This window comes from Chiloscyllium plagiosum, chromosome 15 (assembly GCF_004010195.1).
Source record: "Chiloscyllium plagiosum isolate BGI_BamShark_2017 chromosome 15, ASM401019v2, whole genome shotgun sequence".
Lineage (NCBI taxonomy): Eukaryota > Metazoa > Chordata > Chondrichthyes > Orectolobiformes > Hemiscylliidae > Chiloscyllium > Chiloscyllium plagiosum.
The window spans coordinates 80,045,973-80,057,512 of record NC_057724.1 but is presented as its reverse complement, the minus strand read 5'-3'; positions in this window follow the sequence as shown (position 1 = coordinate 80,057,512).

The following is an 11,540-nucleotide window of genomic DNA, read 5'->3' as shown; positions in this document are numbered from 1 at the left end:
TGGTGGAGGCTGGTACAATTGCAACATTTAAGAGGCATTTGGATGGGTTTATGAATAGGAAGGGCTGAAAATGTGTTGCTGGAAAAGCGCAGCAGGTCAGGCAGCATCCAAAGGAACAGGAGAATCGACGATTCGGGCATAAGCCCTTCTTCAGGAATCGGAAGGGCTTGTAGGGATATGGGCCGGGTGCTGGCAGGTGGGACTAGATTGGGTTGGGATATCTGATTGGTGTTGACGAGTTGGACTGAAAATGTGTTGCTGGAAAAGCGCAGCAGGTCAGGCAGCATCCAAGGAACAGGAGAATCGATGTTTCGGGCATAAGCCCTTCTTCAGGAATGAGGAATGAGTCGATTCTCCTGCTCCTTGGATGCTGCCTGACCTGCTGCGCTTTTCCAGCAACACATTTTCAGCTCTGACCTCCAGCATCTGCAGCCCTCACTTTCTCCTCATTGATGAGTTGGACCGAAGGGTCTGTTTCCGTGCTGTACTATCTACAGATGAAGAACGCACTGTTGTTAATCAGATTGTGGTACCACCCAAATATTGTACAGCAAACCTTGTTTTAACTGGCACCTTACCAACCAGCACACCAGTATAATTATATCCCAGAAGTTTACTGGATTATCACAATCTTTGCAATTAGATTAGATTAATTACAGTGTGAAAACAGGCCCTTCGGCCCAACAATTCCACACCGACCCTCTGAAGAGCAACCCACCCATTCCTCTACATTTACCCCTTCACCTAACACTATGGGCAATTTAGCATGACCAATTCACCTAACCTGCACATTTTTGGACTGTGGGAGGAAACCGGAGCACCCGGAGGAAACCCGCACAGACTTGGGGAGAACGTGCAAACTCCACACAGTCAGTCGCCTGAGGCGGGAATTGAACCCGGATCTTTGGCGCTGTGAGGCAGCAGTGCTAACCACTGAGCCACCGTGCCACCCACCTGCAATGTCTCAGTAGTCAGTTAAAGGTACGAATGAGAAGGCTCTCTGCTGCTAGGTATTATTTAAGGCAAAGTTACATGATTATTTAAGAGATTTATGCTGTAACCAAAGTACAACAGGGATGTGTATAAGACCATAAGACCATAAGACATTGGAGTGGAAGTCAGGCCATTCGGCCCATCGAGTCCACTCCGCCATTCAATCATGGCTGATGGGCATTTCGACTCCACTTACCCGCATTCTCCCCATAGCCCTTAATTCCTTGTGACATCAAGAATTTATCAATTTCTGCCTTGAAGACATTTAGCGTCCCAGCCTCCACTGCACTCTGTGGCAATGAATTCCACAGGCCCACCACTCTCTGGCTGAAGAAATGTCTCCGCATTTCTGTTCTGAATTTACCCCCTCTAATTCTAAGGCTGTGTCCACGGGTCCTAGTCTCCTCGCCTAACGGAAACAATTTTCTAGCGTCCACCCTTTCCATGCCATGTATTATCTCGTAAGTTTCTATTAGATCTCCCCTTAATCTTCTAAACTCCAATGAATACAATCCCAGGATCCTCAGCCGTTCCTCGTATGTTAGACCTGCCATTCCAGGGATCATCCGTGTGAATCTCTGCTGACACACTCCAGTGCCAGTATGTCCTTCCTGAGGTGTGGGGACCAAAACTGGACATAGTATTCCAAATGGGGCCTAACCAGAGCTTTATAAAATCTCAGTAGCACAACAGTGCTTTTATATTCCAACCCTCTTGAGATAAATGCTGAAAATGTGTTACAGGACTGAAGAAGGGCTCATGCCCGAAACGTCAATTCTCCTGCTCCTTGGATGCTACCTGACCTGCTGCGCTTTTTCTGCAACACATTTTCAGCTCTGATCTCCAGCATCTGCAGTCCTCACTTTCTCCTCTTGAGATAAATGACAACATTGCATTCGCTTTCTTAATCACGGACTCAACCTGCATGTTTACCTTTAGAGAATCCTCGACCAGCACTCCCAGATCCCTTTGTACTTTGGCTTTACGAATTTTCTCACCGTTTAGAAAGTAGTCCATGCTTGTAATATTTTTTCCAAAGTGCAAGACCTCGCATTTGCTCACATTGAATTCCATCAGCCATTTCCTGGACCATTCTCCCAAACTGTCTAGATCCTTCTGCAGTATACCACCTGATGTGTATACACTTTAGCAAGGCCTTCAACAAGTTCCCATATGGTAGACTAGATAATGAGGTTAGATCACATAGGATCCAAGAAGAGATAGCCAACTGGACACAACATTGGCTGGATGGTAGGAGACAGGGAGTGGTGGGAGAGGGTCTTTGTTCAGACTGGAGGCCTGTGACCAGCGGTGTGCCACAAGGATCAGTTTGTCATTTCTATAAATGATTTGGATGAGCATATCGGAGTCCTGGTTAGTAGGTTTGCAGACCTAATCAAAATTGGAGGCATAGTGGATAGTGAAGAAGATTATCTAAGAGGACAATGGGATCATGATCAATTGGGCACATGGGCTGAGGAATGGGCAGATGGACTTTAATTCAGATAAACATGATGTGCTGCAGTTTGGTAAGATAAACCAGGGCAGGACTTACACAGTTAATGGCAGGACCTTGGGGAGTGTTGTTGAACAGAGACACCGAGTGGTGCAGGTGCATATTTCCTTCAAAGTGGTGTCACAGGTAGACAGAATGGTGAAGGCGTGGTTGGGTTGCTTGCCTTCATCTGTCAGAGCATTGAGTACACGAGTTGGAAAGTCATGTTATGGCTGTGCAAGACATTGGTGAAGCCATATTTGGAGTTCTGCATACAATCCTGTTCATCTTGGTCAAGGAAGAACATTATTAAACAGGAAAGGATGCAAATAAGATTCACAAGAATGTTACAAAGACTAGAAGGTTTGAGCTATAAGGAGAGACTGAATAGGCTGGGATTTTTTTTCCCTGGAGCATAAAAGGCTGTGGCGTGACCTTATAAAGGTTTATAAAATCATGAGGGGCTTAGATAAGTTTAATTGTTAAGGTCTCTTCCCCAGGATTGGTGAGTCCAAAACTCCAGAGCATTGGTTTAGGGGTGAGAGGGGAAAGATTTAAAAGAGAGTCATGTTTTTCACACACAGGGTAGTGCATGTATGGAATGAGATGACAGAGGAAGCACGCAAATGAAGAAAAATCAGTTTTGGCCACATGTTAAAGAGTAGAGAAGATGTTAGGAAAGAGCAAGTCTGTTGGGTTAGAGTAATGGAGGGTGGCCAAGAACACAAAAGTCAGGTAGAAGGAGAGATAGATAGTTTACAAAGTGAACTTTCAAGTAGCCAATCCTGAAGTATTCAGACACTTAGATAACGTATTTGCATACTTGGAGAAAAAGAACAATGGAAAATCAAGAAAAGTTGTTCACAATTTAAGGAAGTCTGTACAGGTACAGACAGATGTGATGTCGGCATAGGGGAATCTGATAAAATAACATCCTTCTTGTTAGGTCATTAAGCAAGATAGGAACAGAGATCCCTGTGTCCTGGAAATTACCTTACCAAAGCAGCTGGTGTTCAACCGTGATATTTCCTACACCGAAAGGTGGTATTCCCAGAACGTGTGCCGTCACAGTCACCCGGGCCATCTTCCATTTTTTATGGAGATCAAAGATGGACCGGGTCCGAAGGGACTCGCTGTACAAAGATCTGGGCAACGGGGGAAAAAAAAAATCACACCAAATGCCACCCTCACCCTGATGGCTACCTTTGTGTGTGGCTGCATCAAGCTGTGCGTGGATCCCCGGTACGTAAACACCAAGTGTCACTACGTACTGAGGTTCTACCTGTTCCCGGTGTTGCAGAGGATGGGCCTGGCCTCGCTGCCGCGGAACGCTCCGAGTAGTTGGACTGTTCCGTATCACCTGTCCTTCGTGGAGAAGTTTATGAAGAAAAGCACCTTTGACCACAGGTCCATCAGGAAGTGGTCAGCACATAGTGTCCTTGAGACCCTTCGGGAAAAGGAGAGGGCGGATCCTATCGAGCGGTTCCCTGAGCAGACTGTCAAAGCCATTTGGCAGAATACCTCATCGCCAGAACTTTCCAACAAGCACCAAGACATGGCTTGGCTGGTGGTGAGAAGGGCTCTGCCTGTGAGATCCTTTATGCACGCCCGGACTCTCAGCCGCACCGCCCGCTGCCCTCGAAGCGGCTGAGGGGGGGACGAGACTGTCACCCATCTCCTTCTGGCATGTGCCTACGCAGAGGAAGTCTGGAGAGGAATGCAGCGGTGTTTGTTGAGTTCGTCTCGAGCAGCTCCGTGACGCGGGACTCTGTGCTCTACGGCCTGTTCCCCGGGACGCACACCGAGACGAACATCAACTGTGCCTGGAGGATCATCAACTCGGTGAAGGACGCTCTTTGGTCTGTCCAAAACCTGTTGATCTTCCAGGTGAAAGAGTTGACCCCGACTGAGTGTTGTAGGCTGGCACATTCCAAGGTCCAGGACTACGTGTTGAGGGACATGCTGAAGCTTGGGGCAGCTGCCACCAAGGCGCGGTGGGGAAAGACCACCATGTAACGTCTGCCTGCCTAAGAACAAGGGAGCCCACGGAGTAAGGGGGCTCTGCTGACACCTCAGCTAACTATATGCATTGTAAACGTACAGACCTGTATATATGAATGATTATTTCCGATCTCTGTATGCAAAGAAATAGAATGTATGTTTATGTATGGCATGACCAATTGTACAGACCATCAAAATGTTTTATGAATAAAGTATATTTTTGAAATAAAAAAAAGAAAGGAGACTCTGCAATGATTAAAGAAAAGTACATGCAATAACAAAAACAGATTCATACTAAATTCCTCTGTTAGAAAATGCTATGGATAAGGTTGATGGTGTTTAATTCCTTTCTAAAACTCATCTCTTGAAGGGGTATTACTGACATCAAAGGGTGAAGAGGTATCTGCCTTTGATCAAGCAAATAATTTCATCAATATCAAGTCACGCTATTCAGGTTTAAAAATGCTCCAACTACATATAGGCCCATGGCAGATGGAGTTTAATTTAGATAAATGTGAGGTGGTGCGTTTTGGTAACACAAACCAGGGCAGCACTTATACGGTTAAGAGTAGGGCCCTGGGGAGTGTTACTGAACAAAGAGACTGAGGGGTGCAGGTGCAAAGTCCTTCGAAAGTGGAGTTGCAGGCAGACAGGGTAGTGAAGAAGGCACACTTGCCTTCACGGTCAGAACACTGATTATGGGAGTTGGCGCATCATATTGCAGCTGTCCAGGATATCAATGAGGCCACTTTCAAAATACTGCATACAAGTCTGAACACCCTTCTATTGGAAGGATATTGTCTTTGGTTACACAAACCAGGGCAGCACTTATACGGTTAAGAGTAGGGCCCTGGGGAGTGTTGCTGAACAAAGAGACCGAGGGGTGCAGGTGCAAATCCTTCGAAAGTGGAGTTGCAGGCAGACAGGGTAGTGAAGAAGGCACACTTGCCTTCACGGTCAGAACACTGATTATGGGAGTTGGCGCATCATATTGCAGCTGTCCAGGATATCAATGAGGCCACTTTCAAAATACTGCATACAAGTCTGAACACCCTTCTATTGGAAGGATATTGTCAAACTTGAGAGGGTGCAGAAAAGATTTTGCAAGGATGTTACCAAGACTGGAAGGTTTGAGTTATAAAGGAGAGGCTGCGATAGGATGGGATATTGGAGGCTGAGGGGTAACCTTGCAGGGGTTTATGAAACCATGAGGGGTATAGACAATGTGAAGGGGAGTTCAAACCTAAAGAGTACAGGTTTAAGGTGAGAGGGGAAATATTTAAAAAGCACCTGAGGGATAGCGTTGTCATGCAGAGGGTGATGCATGTACAGAACAAGCTGCCAGAGGAAGTGGTAGAGGCATCTAGATGGATATATGAATAGAAAGGGTTTAAGAGAGATATGGGCCAAATGCTGGCAATTGGGACTAGGTCAAATTGAAATGAAGGTCAGCACAGATGAGTTGGACTGAAGGGTCTGCTTCAATGCTGTATGACTCTATGACTCTGACCAGACTTATGAATCAAGTTTTAGCTGAAATGCCTCACTGTAGTTTATTTCGACAATACCAAAATATGTAGGAAGGTCAGGAAAGGACTTGCAAAACAATTAAAATACTTTTTAAAGCTAAAGCAACTGCCCACAGTTTCTAGGTGTGTACTGATATAAAATAAAACAGCCATTACCTCAGTTCAGGGGCAGTTTCGAGGATAGATTCATTAGAAATGTCAAGTAGTTTTCCTCAACAATTTAAGCAGAATATCTCTACTTTTATCTCTTTTTGAAACATAGCTGGACACTGCTTTCTAGAGTCTTTGTAAACAGTAAATGGGTCAAAGTCCTCTTTAACATTTTGACTTCCTAGTTCAAAGTAAACATGTGATAAATCATTTGCAACTCAATAAATCTCAATGAAGATCAATTGCACGAGAGGCTTGGACAGCTAAGAATTCAAACAATCCGCAACATGTGCTAACAGCCTTACCTGTGGCGAGAGTTGATTAACCACATCCTTGTTCAAAATTGCTGCCAATGTCCAGCTCTCAGGTCAACACTCCTTGTCTGGTATAACTGCCACCTACAGGCACAATTCTGCGATTACAAGGCTGTACTTCTTAAAAAGAAAGCATTCTCTGAGGAGCTTAAAAGGAGCAGCAGCTAGGGTGAACAGGAACAGAAAAGAGAAAAAAAGGAAAGAGCAATAAACAAGTAACAAAATGAACAAATAGTCTCCACTTTTATAAATATGCAAAGGCCATCAACAAGGATTTGAAAGTAAATATTTAATTGTTCACTGGGGATCATTTATACCTTTACTAAATTACAACTTTTCAATCAACATATGCAGTCTTATTTTACAGATCAAGCAATAGATGAGCCTAAGAAAGCTCTGAAAATCTTGCTTGCGCATTTTAGGTGCACCCAAAAATATTCAGCAAAGTGGATCAAGCCAACAGGATCTGCAATAGATGCAGTTTGACATGCCCACCCAAATGTTTTCATGATATCTGGAAAGCAAGTGGCAAAATCAACATGGACCTGTGCAGGAAATCTAGTTCCAAAAGTCAGCCAGAGCCCAGAACAAAACATGAGTAGCACGGTGACTCAGTGATTAGCACTGCTGCCTCACAGCGCCAAGGACCTGGGTTCAATTTCAGCCTCAGGCAACTGTCTGTGTGGAGTTTGTACATTCTTCCCATGTCTGTGTGGGGGTGCTCTGGTTTCCTCCCACAGTTCAAAAATGTGCTGGTTAGGTGGACTGGCCATGGGAAATGCAGCATTTTAGGGTGGATCTGGGTGGGATGCTGTTTGGTGGTTGGTGTGGACCAGGTGGGCTGGATGAGCTGCTTCCACTCTTTGGGGATTCTATGGTCAAGACAGGAGACCACCATAATACAGACATATGGATGAAAATGGAATAGTGTAGGATGGATGGGTTTCAGATTGGTTTCACAGGTCGGCACAACATCGAGGGCCGAAGGGTCTGTACTGTGCTGTAATGTTCTATGTTCTATGAGACAGATGTAAGCAGATCAGGAAAAGATGTAAAAACAATAGTTTTGCTGTAGTTGGTGTTTTAACTTCCCCAATATTGACTGGGACTCACTTAGTGCCAGATGGGGCAGAATTTGTTGGGTGCATCCAGGAGGTTTCTTGAAACAGCATGTAGATTGTCCAACTGGGGAAGGAGCGATAGTAGACCTTGAATTGGGGAATGAGCCTGGCCAGGTGATTGAATTGAATTGAGTTGAATTGAATTTATTGTCCCATGTACCGAGGCACAGTGAAAAGCTTTGTCTTGTGAGCAATACAGGTAGATCACAGAGTTAAGTGGCATAGATAGTAAATAATAGGGAAGCAGCAGCAAAAACAAAAACACAGGTACAGGCGAATGTTAAGAGTTTGTGAGTCCATTCAGTATTCTAACAACAGTCAGGTAGAAACTGTTGTGAAACCGGCTGGTGCATGTGCTCGGGCTTCTGTACTTTCTCCCCATTAGGGAAAAACATTGCCGGGGTGGGATGGATCTTTGAGAATGCTGGCGGCCTTTCCCTGACAGTGGGCCTGGTAGATGGATTCTATAGATGGGAGGTTAGCCTTTGTGATTGTCCAGGCCAAGTTCACCACTCTCTGTAACCGTCTCCAATCTTGAATGGTACAGTTGCCAGACCAGATAGTGATACATCCAGACAGAATGCTCTCGATGGTGCACCTATAAAATTTGGCTAGGGTATTCACCATCACGTCAAGTTTCCTCAGCTGCCTGAGGAAGAAGAGACATTGTTGGGCCTTTGTATCCAGTACGTCCACATGAAGAGTCCAAGAAAGCTTGTTGTGGATGACCACTCCCAGGAGCTTGACACTCTTTACTCGCTCCACCTCTGTGCTGTTAATGTGTAGGGGGAGCATGAGTAACATCCCGCCGAAAGTCAATAATGAGTTCCTTGGTTTTGTCGGCATTGAGAGCTAGGTTGTTCTCAGTGCACCATTTTTCCAGGTCTTCCACCTCCCGCCTGTAGTCTGTTTCTTGCCATTTGAGATTTGACCGACTATGGTGGTGTCATTAGCGAACTTGTAAATAGCATTAGTCTGGTATTTGGCGACGCAGCCATGGATATACAGTGAGTACAGCAGGGGGCTGAGTACGCACCCTGGGGGGGCTCTCGTGTTGAGTTTTAATGACAATGAAATATTGTCCCCAATCTTCACGGATTTGTGCCCTGTCGGTCAGAAAACTGAGGATCCAGTTGCAGAGAGTGGGGCTTAGTCCGAGATCACTAAGTTTAGTAATCAGTCTCGAGGGGATAATAGTGTTGAAGGCTGCACTGTAGTCAATGAGTAGGATTCTTACCTAGCTGTTCTTGGTGTCAAGGTGTTCTCGGGAGGTGTGAAGGGCAAATGATATGGCATCTGACGTGGATCTGTTGGTCCGATAGGCAAATTGGAGTGGGTCAAGAGTAGTGGGGAGGCTGGAGTTGATTAATGTCATGACCAGCCTTTCAAAGCAGTTCATGATCACTGAAGTTAGGGCCCCTGGGCGGTAGTCATTGAGACATGCTGCATGAGCCTTCTTAGGCACAGGGATGATGTTGACCCTCCTGAAACAGGCAGGGACAGTGGCCTGCTGCAGGGAGAGGTTGGACTTGTCCGAGAAGACGTCTGCCAGTTGATCTGTGCATGCTCTGAATGCACGGCTTGGTACTCTGTCTGGTCCCATCGCTTTCCTTGGATTCACACGGAGGAAAACTGATCTGACCTTCATGCAGTGACTGTTGGGATAGGCTTGTCAGAATAGGTGTTCCCTCTCTGCCGGAATTCTGCTCAAAGCGAGCACAGTAGGTGTTGAGACGATCAGGGAGGGATGTGTCATCGTCTGCTGTCTTGCACTGTCTCTTTTTAGAACCTGTGATGTCATTCAGTCCTTGCCATAGTCACTGATTGAAGTATCAGTGAGAGAACATTTTGGGAATAGTTTCATAATTCCATCAGATTTAAAATAGTTATGGATGAGGATAGGACTGGTCCTCAGGTGAAAGCGTGAAATTGGAGGAAAGCTAATTACAACAGTATAAGGCAGCAACTCGAGAACTTAGATTGGAGGTGGCTTTTTGTGTGTAAATCCACATCTGACATGTGAGAGTCTTTTAAAAGTCAATTGATTAGAGTTCAGGACCAGTATGTTCCTGTGAAGATGAAAGATAAGGAGAACAAGATTCAGGAAACTTGGATGACAAGATATTTTAAAATGTTAGTCAAAAAGAAAGAGGAAGCATACGTAAGACTTAAAAAACTAAATCAGACAAGGGTCTTGAGGAACATAAAGGAAACGGGAGAGAGCATAACCAAGGAATTAGGAGGGATCATGAAATGTCCTTGGCAAGTTGCATTAAGAGAATCCCACAGCATGTTATGCATATATTAGAAGCAAGAGGGTAGCTAGGGAAAGGGTAGGTCCACTCAAAGGCAAAGGCGGGAATTTACACATGGTGCCAGAGGAAGTGGGTGAGGTCCTTAATGTATACCTTACATTGCTATTCACCAAGGAGAAGGACATGGATGATGGTGAGATCAGGGAGGAGTATGTTTATATCTGCGACATGTTGATATTATGAAAAAGGAGGTGTTGGGGTTTTGGGAAACATTAAGGTAGAGATGTCCCAGGGCCTGATGGGACCTTTTCCAGGATACTGAGGGAGGCAAGGCAGGAGATTGCTGGGACCTTGCCAGAGATCTTTGTATCTTCTTTAGACACAGGCTAGGTTCCAGAAGACTGGACAATAACCAATATTGTTCCTTTGTTTAAGACTGGCAACATTCCGGTGAGATTTACATCAATAGTTAGGAAATTATTGGAGAAGATTCTCAGGGACAGGATTTACCCAGATTTGGAGAAGAATGGACTTTTTAGGGACAGTTAATGTGGCTCTATGCAGGGGGAGGCCTTGTCTCATAAATTTTGTGAGTTTTTTGAGGAAATATTGAAGTTGATCGATTAGGGTCATGGAGCAGATGTTGTCTACATGGACTTTACTAAGGCATTTGTAAATGCTTTTCGTCATCTATATAAATGAGTTGGATGTGAACATAGGAGGTATAGTTAGTAAGTTCGCAGATGATACCAAAATTGGAGGTGTAGTGAACAGTGAAGAAGGTTACCTCAGATTACAACGTGGTCTTAATCAGATGGGTCAATGGGCTGAGGATTGGCAGATGGAGTTTAATTTAGATAAATGTGAGGTGCTGCATTTTGGAAAGCAAATCATAGCAGGACTTATACACTTAATGGTAATGTCCTGGGGAGTGTTGCTTAAAAAAGAGACTTTGGAGTGCAGGTTCATGTAGATGTAGATGCAGGTTCAGTATGTAGATTGTCCGACCAGAGGGGAGGCCATATTGGATTTGGTACTTGGTAACGAACCGGGACAAGTGATTGGCTTGTTAGTGGGTGAACATTTTGGTGATGGTGACCACAATTCTGTGACTTTCACCTTGGTTATGGAGATATAGGTGCGTGCAACAAGGTTTTACAATTGGGGGAAGGGTAAATACGATGCTGAGACAGGATCTGAGGAGCATAAGTTGGGAGCATAGGCTGTCAGGGGAGGATGTCGTGGAAATGTGGAACTTTTTCAAGGAACAGATACATCAGGCAGAAAAGAGATGGTCGTGTGAGGGAACCTTGGTTGACGAAGGAGGTTGAAAATCTTGTAAAGAGGAAGAAGGAGGCTTATATAAGGTTGAGGAAACAAGGTTCAGACAGAGCATTGGAGGGATACAGGATAGCCAGAAGGGACCTGAAAAAAGGGATTAGGAGAGCTAAGCAAGGGCATGAAAAATCTTTGGCGGATAGGATCAAGGATAACCCAAAGGCATTTTATGCGTATGTGAGAAACATGAGAATGACGAGAACGAGGGTAGGTCCGATCAAGGACAGTAGTGGGAGACTGTGTATTGAGTCGGAAGAGATAAGTGAGGTCTTGAATGAGTACTTTTCTTCAGTATTAACGAATGAGAGGGACCGTATTGTTGAAGAGGAGAGTGTGAAACAGAC